This window comes from Scyliorhinus torazame, chromosome 4, assembly GCF_047496885.1.
Source record: "Scyliorhinus torazame isolate Kashiwa2021f chromosome 4, sScyTor2.1, whole genome shotgun sequence".
Taxonomy (NCBI): Eukaryota; Metazoa; Chordata; class Chondrichthyes; order Carcharhiniformes; family Scyliorhinidae; genus Scyliorhinus; species Scyliorhinus torazame.
In genome coordinates this window covers 307,638,048-307,653,350 of record NC_092710.1, presented here as the reverse complement: position 1 = coordinate 307,653,350, position 15,303 = coordinate 307,638,048, and the positions used below count along the sequence as shown (strand labels likewise).

Here is a 15,303-nt window from a genome sequence, read left to right as displayed (position 1 = left end):
CACGGCAGGTGTGCGACGATGGCGGGACCGGAGGATTTTGCAATCCACTAGAGGGGAGAGATACAAATGGGACTAGAGGGCAATTCTTTCACCCAGAGGATGGTGAGTGTCCGGAATGAGATGTAGTAGATGCAAGTACAATTTTGTCTTTTAAAGACATTTAGACAGTTATATGGGTACGATGCGTATAGAGGGATATGGGCCAAATGCAGGCAATGGGGACTAGATTTGTGGTAAAAACTAGGCGGAGTGGAGAAGTTGGGTCGAAGGCCACTTTCCATGCTGTAAACCCCTATGACTCTATGATCCCAAAATGTACAAGATAATTCATATTTACTTTTTTCTCCTCCTGCTTTATCCTCTTTCCCCCCACCCCCCTCCCCCTCCAGACGTACTATAGCTCGATTGTCACTAATACCGAGACTAGCCTTTCATTCCATATTTATTGAATTAATTGAACTTAAATTTCCTAGCTGCTGTGGGTCTGATGTTAACCCACTTCCCGTGTGTCTCACGTAGGCCTCTGAACTACCAATCCAGTAACATAGCCACTAGGCTATTGATCCACCTTAACATTACCATGGCATGGTGGGGGCCTGTGATTCACGTCCACATGTTCTGGGCGCGTTGGGGTGTCAGAAGACCCAGGGGGTGAGAGAGGCCGACGTTTTGGCCTTTGCCTCCCTGACAGCCCGCAGACGGATATTGTTAGGGTGGCAAGACAAGGAGCCGCTGAAAACGGAGGTGTGGGTGAGCGGCCTGGCGGAACTCCTGAGGCTGGAGAAGGTCAAGTTGGCTCTGAGGGGGGTCGGCAGAGGGGTTCACTCGGATGTGCAAGCTGTTTATCCATTTCTTCAAGGAGGATTGAGGGGTCAGTAAGGGGGGGGGGGGGGGGAGGTTTGGGGAGGAGGGCAAGGGAGTCCAAATGGGGAAGGCGAGATGTGGTGGGGGGTTGATGTTGGCGGGGGGGGGTGCAGGTGGGTGCGTTTGTTTACGCAGTTCTGTTCTTCTGATTTTTGTGTGTGTATGTGAAAATGCCTTGAATAAAACATTTTTTAAAAAAACATTACTATGAGGTGTCCCCCAGTCACCCATCAGCAATGAATAGAGAAGGCTGTTTTCCTCCACATTCCAATTGGATGCCATTTGCTTAACAGACTTAAAAGTACAACGTTGTGTTTTACCAGCAGATTGTTTGCATGGCCTTTTCCTCACAAAACAGCTCATCATCTGACTTGCCACACTTGACCAGCATGGGGCATTAGCTAGAATCATAGAATCATAGAAGTTTACAGCATGGAAACAGGCCCTTCGGCCCAACCAGTCCATGCCGCCCAGTTTTTACCATTAAGCTAGTCCCAGTTGCCCGCACTTGGCCCATAACCCTCTATACCCATCTTACCCATGTAACCATCTAAATGCTTTTTGAAAGACACAATTGTACCCGCTTCTACTACTACCTCTGGCAGCCCATTCCAGACACTCACTACCCTCTGAGTGAAGAAATTGCCCCTCTGGGCCCTTCTGAATCTCTCCCCTCTCACCTTAAACCTATGCCCTCTAGTTTTAGACTCCCCTACCTTTGGGAAAAGATGTTGACTATCTACCTCATCTATGCCCCTCATTATTTTATAGACCTCTATAAGATCACCCCTAAGCCTCCTACGCTCCAGGGAAAAAAGTCCCAGTCTATCCAGCCTCTCCTTATAACTCAAACCATCAAGTCCCGGCAACATCCTAGTAAATCTTTTCTGCACTCTTTCTAGTTTAATAATATCCTTTCTATAATAGGGTGACCAGAACTGCACACAGTATTCCAAGTGTGGCCGTACCAATGTCTTGTACAACTTCAACAAGACGTCCCAACTCCTATATTCAATGTTCTGACCAATGAAACCAAGCATGCCGAATGCCTTCTTCACCACCCTGTCCACCTGCGACTCCACCTTCAAGGAGCTATGAACCTGTACTCCTAGATCTCTTTGTTCTATAACTCTCCCCAACGCCATACCATTAACTGAGTAGGTCCTGGCCTGATTCGATCTGCCAAAATGCATCACCTCACATTTATCTAAATTAAACTCCATCTGCCATTCGTCGGCCCACTGGCCTAATTGATCAAGATCCCGTTGCAATCCTAGATAACCTTCTTCACTATCCACTGTGCCACCAATCTTGGTGTCATCTGCAAACTTACTAACCATGCCTCCTAAATTCTCATCCAAATCATTAATATAAATCACAAATAACAGTGGACCCAGCACCGATCCCTGAGGCACACCACTGGTCACAGGCCTCCAGTTTGAAAAACAACCCTCTACAACCACCCTCTGCCTTCTGTCGTCCAGCCAATTTTGAATCCAATTGGCAACCTCACCCTGGATCCCGTGAGCTTTAACCTTCTGCAACAACCTACCATGCGGTACCTTGTCAAAGGCTTTGCTAAAGTCCATGTAGACAACGTCTACTGCACTACCCTCATCTACCTTCTTGGTCACTCCCTCAAAAAACTCAATCAAATTTGTGAGACATGATTTTCCACGCACAAAGCCATGCTGACTGCCCCGAATCAGTCCTTGCCTCTCTAAATGCTTGTAGATCCTGTCTCTCAGAATACCTTCTAGCAACTTACCTACTACAGACGTTAGGCTCACCGGTCTGTAGTTCCCAGGCTTTTCCCTGCTGCCCTTCTTAAACAAGGGCACAACATTCGCCACTCTCCAATCTTCAGGCACCTCACCTGTGGCTGCCGATGATTCAAATATCTCGGTTAGGGGACCCGCAATTTCCTCCCTAGCCTCCCACAACATCCTGGGATACATTTCATCAGGTCCCGGGGATTTATCTACCTTGATGCGCTTTAAGACTTCCAGCACCTCCTCCTCTGTAATATGCACACTTCTCAAGACATCACTATTTATTTCCCTTAGTTTCCTAACATCCATGCCTTTCTCCACCGTGAATACCGATGAGAAATATTCATTCAGGATCTCACCCAACTCTTGTGGCTCTGCACATAAATGCCCTTGTTTCTATTTTTAACACAAAAGCATTATTCCGAAAGAAGTGAGAATGTACAGAACAGGGAAAGGACGTTCCAGACCGTCTGACTGGCCCCAGAGTTCAGAATCAGACTGTACGATTCACCACCCTACACAATCCACAGTTAGAGGCCCGTACAAAACCATTAAAATTACAGACGCACATGGCTGGTGACCTCGGCTCTTGGAGTTATGAAGGATCAGCTGCCTCCAAAGCAGTCTGGCTCGGCTGGTTTGTTTTGGCATTGGGATTTGTGTGGTATTATCATAACTATCAGCATGCAAGGGTTAATGTAGTGTCATGAGTAGGCAACTATCATATACAACTATCTAAAGCAGTGATGCCAGACCAGGCATTTTCAAACTGGGGGTCGCGAACCGCAGGTGGGTCGCGGGAGGGTCGTGGAGCCATCCATCGCGGCATTCCCAATCACGGGAATTCATGCACGGACGGCTTTTAAAAATGCCGGCTGCGAGCGGCTTTAAAAATGATGCGGCGACCAGCTAAAAGAATGCGGGTGCACTAGCATGCCTGTCCGCTCATCGGTGCGCATGCGCGGAGCCCAGCGAGAAGCACCGTCTCCTCCTGACGTCAGCGCGCTGACGTAGGAGAAGATTCTTTTTTTACATTTAATACAATCTTCCTGCCTGAAGTGAGGCAGAGAGCAGGTCACGCATCCCGAGTGCTTTTGGGGCGATTGCGAATCCTTCATTTTGTTAGCAGCAAATAAGTAAATCAGGACCAAGCAGGCGCATCTCTCACATTAAAGGTAAGAGAAAATGGTGCGTCGCGAAGGTCGGCCGGTGTGGGTCGCGAAGGTCGGCCGGCGTGGGTCGCGAAGGTCGGCCGGCGTGGGTCGCGAAGGTCGGCCGGCGTGGGTCGCGAAGGTCGGCCGGTTGGCAAAAATGGTCCCCAGGGAATAAAAAGTTTGAAAAAACACTGTGCTAGACCTTCGGGGAGGGGTATATGCAGGCGACGAGTGTATGCAGGTGACAGCTAGTGAAGGTCAAAAGAGCAGTTAGTGTGAGAAGGTTAGCTTATAGTTTATACCAGTAGTGAGATTAGCAGTAGATGAGTATAGTTAGATGTTATTGATCAATTCTGTATTCTAAAGGACTAAGTGCCGAAACCCTGTTTAGTAGTGTATATAAAATCATAGCTTTGTTTAAGTAAAAGCTGAACTGTGGTCTTTGTGAAGCACTACGCCAACCATCCCTAAATAAGCAACACAATGTGCATTAGTTTTTCAAGTGGGGAAGGACTGGAGAGGCTGATGGTTTGGGATAGGGCAACACACACAACATCCATAGCACCAGATTTATTTATTTCACTGGATGTGAGCATCATTGACTAGGCCAGTATTTATTGCCCATCCCTAATTGCCCTTGTCAAGGTGGTGGTGAGCCATCGCCTTAAGCTGCTGCAGTCCATGTAGTGTAGGAGTGATCTACTGTGCTATTAGGGAGCAAGTTCCATAATTTTGTCCAGCGACAATGAAGGAATGGTGATATATTTCCAAGTCACAATGGTGTGTATGTTGGAGGGGGACTTGCAGGTGATGGTGTTCCAATGCGTCTGTTGCCCATGTCCTTCGAGGTGGTAGGCGTTGTGGGTTTGGAAGTTGCTGCAGTGTGCCTGAAAGAAGTTACAGGCTGTTGCCACTGCTTCGGTGGTGGAGGGTGGTATTTCTTAAAGTGGCAGATCATGTGTGTGTGCCAATCAAATGGGCTGCATTGTCCTGGGCTGCACTCATCCAGGCAAGTGGGATAGTTCCATTATACTCCTGACTTGTAGCCTGTGGGCAGGCTCTGGGGAGACATAGAATCCCTACATTGCAGGAGGCGGTCATTCTGCCATTGAGTCTGCACCGACCCTCCGAAAGACCACCCTACCCAGATCCACTCCTTCATCTACTCTGCCCTATCCCCTCTAACCTAACCTGCACATCCCTGGACTAAGGGGCAATTTATCATGGCCAATCCACCGCACCTGCACATCTTTGGACTGTGGGAAGAAACCGGAGCACCCGGAGGTGAAACAGACACAGGGAGGGGGGGGGAAATACAAACTCCACACAGACAGTGGCCCAAGGCCAGAATTGAACCCAGATCTCTGGCACTGTGTGGCAGCAGTGCTAACCACTGTGCCACCATGCCATTCTCGGGAGGTGAGCTACTTGACACAGACCTTTGCCCATGGTAACCGGTCAGGATTTTGATAGTGAGGGATTCAGCAATGGTAATGCCATAATAATAATCTTTATTGTCAAGGGGAGTTGGTTAGATACTCTCATTGGCAATGGTCATTTTCTGGCACTCCAAATCAACCAGGTGGCATTTATCTATGGGAGGTAGTACCATCCACTTATCAGCCCAAACCTGAATGTTGACCAGGTCTTGCTGCATATAGAAACTGGCTGTGTCAGTATTGAAGGAGTCATGAACAGTGTTAAACATTGTGCAATCATCAGCAAACATCCCACATCTGAGCTTTTTGATGTTGTAAGGGTGATCCTGTTAATCTCTGTATGTCATTTGTTTTCCCCTTTAATTTATGTTATTCTGCTATTTCAATTTTTGTACCTGGACAATTAATGGGACCTATGCCTTTAAGTTGAACTTTACCTTTAATTTAAAAAAAAGGATGCTCCAACAGAAGGTGCTGTTTGGTCTGACATCAGTGATGACACCTCTTGATGGACTTGACTGGCGGCCAATGAACTGTTTTACAATTGCTGCGTCTTAGCTGATATTCGATGCTGATTGGTTCTGACTGTTCTGGAATGTTTCTTCCTCTGTGGGACTGTGTTTTGCTACTGGTTTCATTTTGAACAGAAGCTGGAGAGTCACCGCTCTGATTTCTCTCTCACCTGATGGATTATTTCTGAAGGTCCAGAGTAAAGACTTATCTCTCTGCACAGCCAGTTTGAGTTGCAAAGAAAGTCCAATCCAGCACCAGCTGCAGACTGGGTCAGTTGGTTAAAAAAACCTTTTTTGAAATCTCTTATCTCAGAAAGGCTGTTAGTCGTTCTGGTGGAGATGGACACAAATATGAATTACATAGGCCTGAGGCTGTTCTTTTTGAAGTGAAGGTTAATAAAAGTTAAAGTGACTCCCCAGAAGGAATCCTACAGCCTGGGAGTTGTGACTGAATGTTCCCCTGGAACCATTCTCATGAATTTTTCTGCACTCTCCTGTCTTCACATCCTTCCGAACGTGTGAATGTAGTTCTCCAGCCGAGGCCAAACTAGTGTCTTCTACAAGTTCAACATAACCTCCTTGCTCTAATACTCTGTGTTTCTATTAATAACGCCTAGGATACTGATGCTTTATTAACTGCATTTTCAGCCTGTCCTGGCACCTGCAATGACTTCTGCACATATACACTCTGCTCCTGCACCCCCCTCAGGATTGTACTCTTTATTTCGTATTCCTCTACCAAAATTAATCACTTTGCATTTCACCGCACTGAACTTCATCTGCCACCTGTCTGTCCACTCCACCAACTTGTCACCTGTCCTTTTGAAGTTCTACACTATCCTCCTCACACCTTGCTTCCAATTTTTGTATCATCCACAAACTTCAAAATTGTGCCCTGTACACCAAGGTCTAGGTCATTAATATAAATCAGGAAAAGCAGGGGTCCCAATACCCTGGGGAACACCACTACAAATCTTCCCCCATCCTGATAAACATCCATTAACCACTACTCTGTTCCCTGTTATTCAGCTACTTTTATATCCACGTTGCAAATGTCCTTTTTATTCTATGAGCTATAACTTTGCTTAGTTGTGTGGCTCAGCAATCAAATGCCTTTTGGAAGTTCATATACACCACATCAATTACATTGCAACCCTCTCTCTCATCTCTTCAAAAAGGGCTTTTCACAGTAACTTCATTTGAAGCCTACTTGTGACAATAAGCGATTTTCATTTCATTTCATTTCAAAAACTCCAAATTTGTTAAATCGCGATTTCCCCCTCAAGAAATCCATGCGGATTTTCCATAATTAACCCACACATGTCCAAGTGACTATTAATTATTTACTGGATTATTGCTTCTTGAAGCTCCCCCCACCTCCCAAGTTAACCTGACTTGTCTATATTTGCTGAGCTTCTCTTTGCACAGTTTCTTGGAACACGTTTTCAATTATCTAAGTCTCAGGAAGACTGAAAAGAGCCATCCATGCATTAAGTACAATTCATAGAATCATGGAATTTACAGTGCCATTCGGCCCATCGAGTCTGCACCGGCTCTTGGAAAGAGCACCCTACTCAAGCACACACCTCCACCACCCCATCCCCTTAACCCAGTAACCCCAGTTAATCTTTTTTGGACACTAAGGACAATTTAGAATGGCCAATCCACCTAACCCGCACATAGATATCATAGAATTTACAGTGCAGAAGGAGGCCATTCGGCCCATCGAGTCTGCACCAGCTCTTGGAAAGAGCACCCTACCCAAGGTCCACACCTCCACCCTATCCCCACAACCCAGTAACCCCACCCTACACCAAGGGCAATTTTGGACACTATGGGCAATTTAGCATGGCCAATCCACCTAACCCGCACATCTTTGGACTGTGGGAGGAAACCGGAGCACCCGGAGGAAACCCACGCAGACATGGGGTGAACGTGCAGACACCGCACAGACAGTGACCCAAGCTGGGAATCGAACCTGGGACCCTGGAGCTGTGAAGCATTTGTGCTATCCACAATGCTACCGTGCTGCCCTCTTTGGACTGTGGGAGGAAACGGGAGCACCCGGAGGAATCCCACGCACACACAGGGAGAACGTGCAGCCTCCACACAGACAGTGACCCAAGCTGGGAATCGAACCTGGGACCCTGGAACTGTGAAGCAACAGTGCTACCCACTGAGCTACCGTGCTGCCCACAGTTATGTGTATGTGTACATGTACCACGGTCATATCCGAAAGCGGCCTGGTTGTTACAATGAGCCGGGACCCCATGCTGACCTCTCCGCCATGCTTAGCCTATCACTTTGAGTACGTTCCCCATTAAAATCAGCAGCTTTGGATTGTTGATTGTGTTTAGTTAAGGAAGAATGTGATATATTCCAACTCTAGCGGACAAGTGATTTCTAACGGTGAGGTTCCCTTACTGCAGATAACGGGTTAAAATAAAACTGAAAATGTGTAGCAAGAGAGAACAGGTGAAGCCACCCCATGAAATGATAAATGTGAATACGCATTCTGAGGCTAATGGTATTTATTAAACTGAATATAATAAGGACATGGATCCTAAAGCAGGGTTAGGCATCTCTGGAGGCCAGATGGAGGTGAGTGGTTTCACTGCTCATTTTGTTTGTGCTGATGGGTGTATTTGTGTAGTTTGCGCTCTCGTGCACTGATTTGGTGGTTGATTTAACTTTCAATCTACCTTTCTCTTGAGCCTCGGGTGTGAAGCTGCTTGAACTTGCTGAACCTATGGTGACAGGATGTGCCTAGCGGTGAGGCTAGTGCGCTCACCAGCTGATCTTGGTCTGACAGGCCATCACTCAAAGTTCCATTAAAGGCCTACAGGACTCAGCAGGAGACGGGGCCTTGTGGCAAAGTTACCTGGCCGACAATGGAATGTTTGCAATTGCTCAGGATTCAGGACGGTGCTTTCCTGCAACTTCAGGCTCACGCTGAACAACCGCCTCAAGCTTGTGGTTCAACAGAAAGCCTGAGATGAAGAAATTGAGGCTGAAGCAGGTGTGTACAAGGCTTCCTGGCACAAAACAACTGTTGAGGGTTCAGAAGGAAAGAAAGACTGGCATTTATGTGCCAAGGCGCTTTATGGACAATGAAGGACTTAATTAAGGGGCAATTTAGCGTGGCCAATCCACCTACCCTGCATAGCTTTGGGTTGTGGGGGTGAAACCCACGCAGACATGGGGAGAGTGTGCAAACTCCACACGGACAGTGACCCAGGGCCGGGATCGAACCCGGGTCTTTGGCACCGTAATGAAGGACTTTTATAAAATGTAATGGTCGAGGGGTAAATATCGGCCAGGATTTTAAGGACAATAGCCCTTTTTCCATCGAATTCCTACAGTGCAGAAGGAGCCATTCGGCCCATAGAGTCTGCACTGACCCTCTGAAAGCGCACCCTACCAAGGCCCACTCTCCCGCCCCATCCCCATAACCTCACCGTACCTGCACATCTTTGGACTGTGGGAGGAAACCGGAGCACCCGGAGGAAACCCACGCACACACGGGGAGAAAGTGCAAACTCCACACAGACACAGACAGTCACCCAAGGCTGGAATTGAACCTGGGACCCTGGCGCTGTGAGGCAGCAGTGCTAACCACTGTGCCCTTGGAAGTTGTTCCCACTGAGGGCAGATGGGGCCTTGGTTTAACATGTCATCAGGAAGACAGTACTTCCAACAGTGCAGCACTACATTGAAGTGAAAGCATGGGTTATGTGCCCAGATTTCTGGAGTGGAAAATGAGCCTCTGGCCTCAATTCCTAGGTTGCCCTGATTGTGACACAAGAGTGTCAATGGAGCTGCTTCCCTGCATTATCTAGACTTCAGCCACAACGCTTACCGAGGCCCTCAAACCCTCTCGCTGTTTGCGAATGGAAGTCTGTTATTTGATACTGCCTGTTACAAATAATACAACAAACAAACCAGATAAATGATATGACTGTAAATGTATAAAACACGCGCAAAACACCTTGGGTCTTTTTGTTACGTTAAAAGGTTTTATATAAAGGCAAGTTATGAATGCTCATTTGTGTGTGTGATTACATCTTAAACTGTTGGAGAGTAACCTGCGCACCATATATGTTAATCACATGAGCAGAAGGTATCACATTAAAGCTGCTTCTACAATTAGCCCTCAGCTCCCTGATTCAGAGGCAATAAGGCTCAGAAAGATCCTAATGACCCTGGTGGCAAGTAATCGCATGATCGGGTTGGGATAACATTCGATTGGTTTCCCCATGCCCCACGACATATTAAACTGCTGCATCAGCCATCAAAGCTCGCGATAGAATGAAGGAGAAGGAATTAAAGGAACAAAGAACAGTGCAGCACAAGGACAGGCCCTTCGGCCCTCCAAGCACATACCGGTTACGATACCACCTTTGGCCAAAACCCTCAGCACTTCCTTGTGCCGTATCCCTCTATACCCACCCTGTCCATGTGTTTGTCAAGATGCCTTTTGAACACCGTTAATGTATCTGTTTCCACAACCCCCCCCCCCCCCCGACAACGTGTTCCAGGCACTCACCACCCTCTGTGTAAAAAAACCTGCCTCGCACATCTCCTCTAAACTTTGCTCCACAGACCTTAAACCTATGCCCCCTGGTGACTGACCCCTCCACCCTGGGAAAGAGTGCCTGCCCATCCACTCTATCCATGTCCCTCATAATCTTGTAGACCTCTATCAGGTCACCCCTCAACCTCCGTCGTTCTAATGAAAACAGTCCGGGTCTATTCAGCCTCTCCGCATAGCTAACACCCTCCAGAACAGGCAACATCCTGGTAAACCTCCTCTGCATCCTCTCCAAAGCCTCCACATCCTTCTGGTAGTGTGGCGACCAGAATTGTGCGCAATATTCCAAGTGCGGCCTTACCAAGGTTCTATACAACTGTAGCATGACTTGCCAGGTTTTATACTCGATGCCCCGTCCAATGAAGGCAAGCATTCCATATGCTCGCTTGACTACCTTGTCCACTCGTGTTGCCACTCTTTTCATCCATGGTGTTATACTCCAGGAGAAATTAGTGCTTTTGAGGGTGAGGAGTTAAGGATTTTGGAGGGGGGGGGGGGGGGGGTGGATGGAGGGAGAGAGAGAAGAGGCAGAAATTGGGGCAAGCACAGGAGAAATTGATCCTAATTCTGCGCCAACTTTGCCTGTTCAGGTAGTGGATGTTGAGGATTTTAGGATACAGGTGAGACAATGGGAAGTTCTGTCTTCATCCAGCTAGCGTTTGCACACATTGTCAAAAAATTAGCAACTGGTCGTTCCTCATGTTGTATTTGCCAACTAAACAATGGCAAACTCTGTAACTGATGGCTGTGAAGTACTTTAATCTTTGGAGTATCGCAAGGGTGTAAGAAATTAAGCATAAATGAAAGTGTTCTTTTCCAATTCAACTGCATGCCATCTGATCTTATTTCCTAGTTTAGTTTGATTCTAGTGTTCGAGACTTTACTTACACCGAATAACGTTATCCTATCTCGATGTGGTACTGGTCCTATCTCAACCACCTACTTTCATATCCGTGATGGAGCAATCTGAGACACTGCCTGAACAATGTGGGAGTTTCCTGAATATTTTGTGGGACAGCTCTCTAATCTTTGCCACAGAGTTCCCAGATGTCAGTGGAGCTGAAAAAAAATCGAACAATCCTTTCTTCCCCTCTAAAACTCACTGACCCGAAACGGAGCCCGTTAAGACAGCGTTCGACTGAAGATCTGAAGATCCCCGGTTCAATCCTGGCTTTGGCAGAGGATGGGGATTATTTTGAGCTGGGGGGGTAGTACTGGTTTCCTGGTGCGGAAGGCCACAGGAGTAACGTTCAACTAGACCAAATGTTCTCCAACCATTTGGCGTGCGTCAGCTATGGCTCGGTACAGCATTCTTGCCTCTGAATCGGAAGATCATGGATTAAAGTCCCACTCTTGGATGGGAGCAATGTAATCTTTGCCAGCACATACTCAACTGGCCTCGCTCTGTGCTGTGACCATTTTTTGATTAGTTGAGTGCGTTTGTTTCACGGCCAATGGCAGATAATCTGTTCCTTTTTAAAACCAGAATGCAACATTGTATGTAAGCCAGAGTGAGTTCTCTCTCTCGCTCTCTCTCTCTCTCCCCCTCCCTCTCCCGCTGGGCAGGAAATGATTTGTGGCCTCTCATGAATGTGAGCACAGGCTCCCAGAGAACTGTAACTTTGCATTTCTAGCCTATTAATAAAGTGTCTCAGAAATGCTGAGGTAACATTCTGGTTTTTAACACCCAGATTGAATTTGGACATTCACAAACACAGTAGTGTACCTGATCAATAAGCAATCTAGTTCACCCTCATCATAACACCGTTAACCCTCTCTCATCGAGACAGGTTTAGGGTTGTTTTATCAGAATGTTGGGTTTGGGGCAACACCTATTTGCAACAATACAATTGTGCAGTGACGGAATATTGTCTGCAATTATGCAGAATAGCAAATGATTGGATTTTGTTTTGTAATAAAAGAGCTGAGCAATGTGACTGCATCAACAGTACAATATTGTGACTCCCCTCACCCTCTAACAAGCACTCTTTAAAACCCTGTTTTATAATATGTAATACATTTCTCTTGGGTCCAAAATTCTGCAATTTCCTGATTAATTTTCTGACACAATTGAATTGAAGCCAACAGTGAACTTGACCACTTGACAGGAAAATGGTGCTCTCTTTTTGAAAAAAGTAAAACGCTGGATCGCAAGATGTGATAGAAGCAGAGATTCCTTTACTGAAAGTCGAGGTTTGTTGGAAAGTGTACTGTTGTTTGTAAAACCTCAGACACTTTCACCAGATTATTCCTCAAACGTTTTACCCAGTTGTCGTCTGATTGCGAGACGAACAAAGGACAAACGCAAGTTTACGATTCTACCAAATTTATTTATCAGTTACTTTTCTTAAATTATCCAAAAACAATACTAAACGATCCCAAGATTCTTAACACTGCCCACGCAGATGGACTCAGTTGAGCTGCAGGTCCGATTCTCTGAGTCTCCATTCCTCAGGGCCTTTGTCCGTGAAGGTGGGTCTCGCACACTGCTACCTTCCGTCTCTGGTCGGTCATCAAATCTTTTTTTTAAATTTAGAGCACCCAATTATTTTATTTTTTTTCAATTAAGGGGCAATTTAGCATGGCCAATCCACCGAACCTGCACATCTTTTTGGGTTGTGGGGGTGATACCCACGCAGACACAGGGAGAATGTGCAAACTCCACACGAACAGTGACCCGGGGCCGGGATTGAACCCGGGTCCTCAGCGCCATGAAGCAGCAGTGCTAACCACTGCGCCACCGTGCCACCCAGGGCATCCAGACTTCTCTGCTACCTCTGCGAGTCTTTGCTGGGGAGGGTCCTAGGTGGTCGATTTTGATACCCCTCTTCTCGCCTTGCCAGAAATTCTCAATGAGGTCTCTGGGCGGGGGTCACAATACCCAATGGTGTTGCCGATTGCAACTCTGCAGGACACCAGCAACCCAACCCCAGGGGTCCATTCCTAGGTGTATTGTTCGCGCGTAACCTCTCTCCATACAGGATAACCTGTGGGGAAACTGGATGCTAGAATGTCTAGTTTTATCTGGGCAACCGAAAACAATCGATCCATCTGAATAGGAGCGATAATCTCCTGGTGGGTGATTGACGGGTCCAGGCATGCCCTGGCAGTGTGTCTGCATTCAGTGTATTTGAACTTGGCCAAGTTTGAATTCCCATCAGGCCATCCCTGGAGCTGATTGTGATTTGATTTAGAATATGCAATTTTTAATTTGGAGGGTCCAATTTTATATTTGGCCCAAAGGTCAGGACGCTGTCCATTTTACCACAGTACACACTCATATATATTACACTGCTGTTACACACTGGGTGTTTTTTTATTAATTTACAGGATGTGGCATTTATTGCCCAACTCTAACCCCTCCGTTTCAGAGGGCATATAAGAGTCAACCACATTGCTGTGGATATGGAGACACATGTAGGCCAGACCAAGTAAGAATGGCAGATTTCCTTGCCTAAAGGACATTAGTAAACCGTAAGGGGTTTTATGACAATCGACAATGTTATCATGGTTACCGTTAGAATTTTAATTCCAGGTTTTAATTAATTGGTGGGATTTGAATCTAGGTCCCCAGATCTTGCCCTGAATCGCGAAGTGACAATAACACTACACCCCTGCCTCCCCACAATGGATAGTCTTATCTGTATTACAGTGCTGTTACATAGCGGAATATGGATTACCGTGTCTGTATTACAGTACTGTTACTTACTGTAATAATGATTGCTGTGTCTGTATTACAGCGCTGTTACATATTGGAATATTGATTGCCTTGTCTGTATTACAGTGCTGTTACATACTGAATATGGATTGCCTTGTCTGTATTACAGTGCTGTTACATACTGAATATGGATAGCCATGTCTGTATTACAGTGCTGTTACATACTGAATATGGATTGCCTTGTCTGTATTACAGTGCTGTTACATGCTGGAATAAGGATTGCCGTGTCTGTATTGTAGTGTTGTTACGTATTGGATTATGGATTGCCTTGTCTGAATTAGTGTGTTACATAGAATATGCATTGCTCTGTCTGTATTTGAGTACTGTTACGTACTGGAATGTTGATTGTCGTGTCTATATTACAGTGCTGTTGCAGACAGGAACTTGAAGTGGATTGCCTTGTCTGTATCACAGTGCTGGTATATACTGGAATATTTAATGCCATGTCTGTATTACAGTGTTGTTACATACTGGAATATGGATTGCCTTGTCTGTATTGAAGTGCTGTTGCATACTGTAATGTGGATTGCTGTGTCTGAATTACAATGCTGTTACATACTAGAATATGAAGTGGATTGACTTGTCTCTATTACAGTGCTGGTATATTCTGGAATATTGGTTGTAGCATGTATTTTACAATGCAGTTACATACTGGAATGTGGATTGCCATGACTGTATTAATGTTGTTACACAGTAGAATGTGGAATACTGTGTCTGCATTACAGTGCTGTTACACACTAGAATGTGAATTGGCGTGTATGCAACACATAACAATATGTTGTTACATATTGGAATATGGATTGCAGAATCTGTACTACAGTGTGTTACGTATTGGAATGTGGATTGCCGTGTCTACGTTACAGTGCTGTTACATACTGTAAAATGGATAGCCATGTCTGTATTACAGTGCTGTTACATACTGGAATATGGATTGCCTTGTCTGTATTACAGTGCTGTTATGTACTGGAATGTGGTTTGCCAGGTCGATGTTACAGGATCACAGAAAAATACAGTGCATAAAAGGCCCTTCTCACTCCTTTGATCCGAGTGAATATTATGGGTGGCAATGTGTCTCATTCTAAACATGTGTGGAATCAAATTTCTGTTTCATGTTTCTGTTTGGCCAATTGAGGACTTAATTACATTAATGTGAATACAAGCATGATGCAAAATGTGAATGAGATTCTCATGTCTCTGAGGAAGTGTCGAGACTGACCTCTGTCCTGCTCCAGAATCAGGTAGCATAATGCAAG

The 15,303-nt window shown here is 46.0% G+C and overlaps 1 protein-coding gene across 6 annotated transcripts in view; it reads left to right on the top strand.

Annotated features, from left to right (window-relative positions):
• LOC140411055 (tyrosine-protein kinase Fyn) overlaps positions 1–15,303 on the top strand; it is a 431,995-nt gene that overhangs the window by 254,032 nt on the left and 162,660 nt on the right. The window lies entirely within an intron of this gene.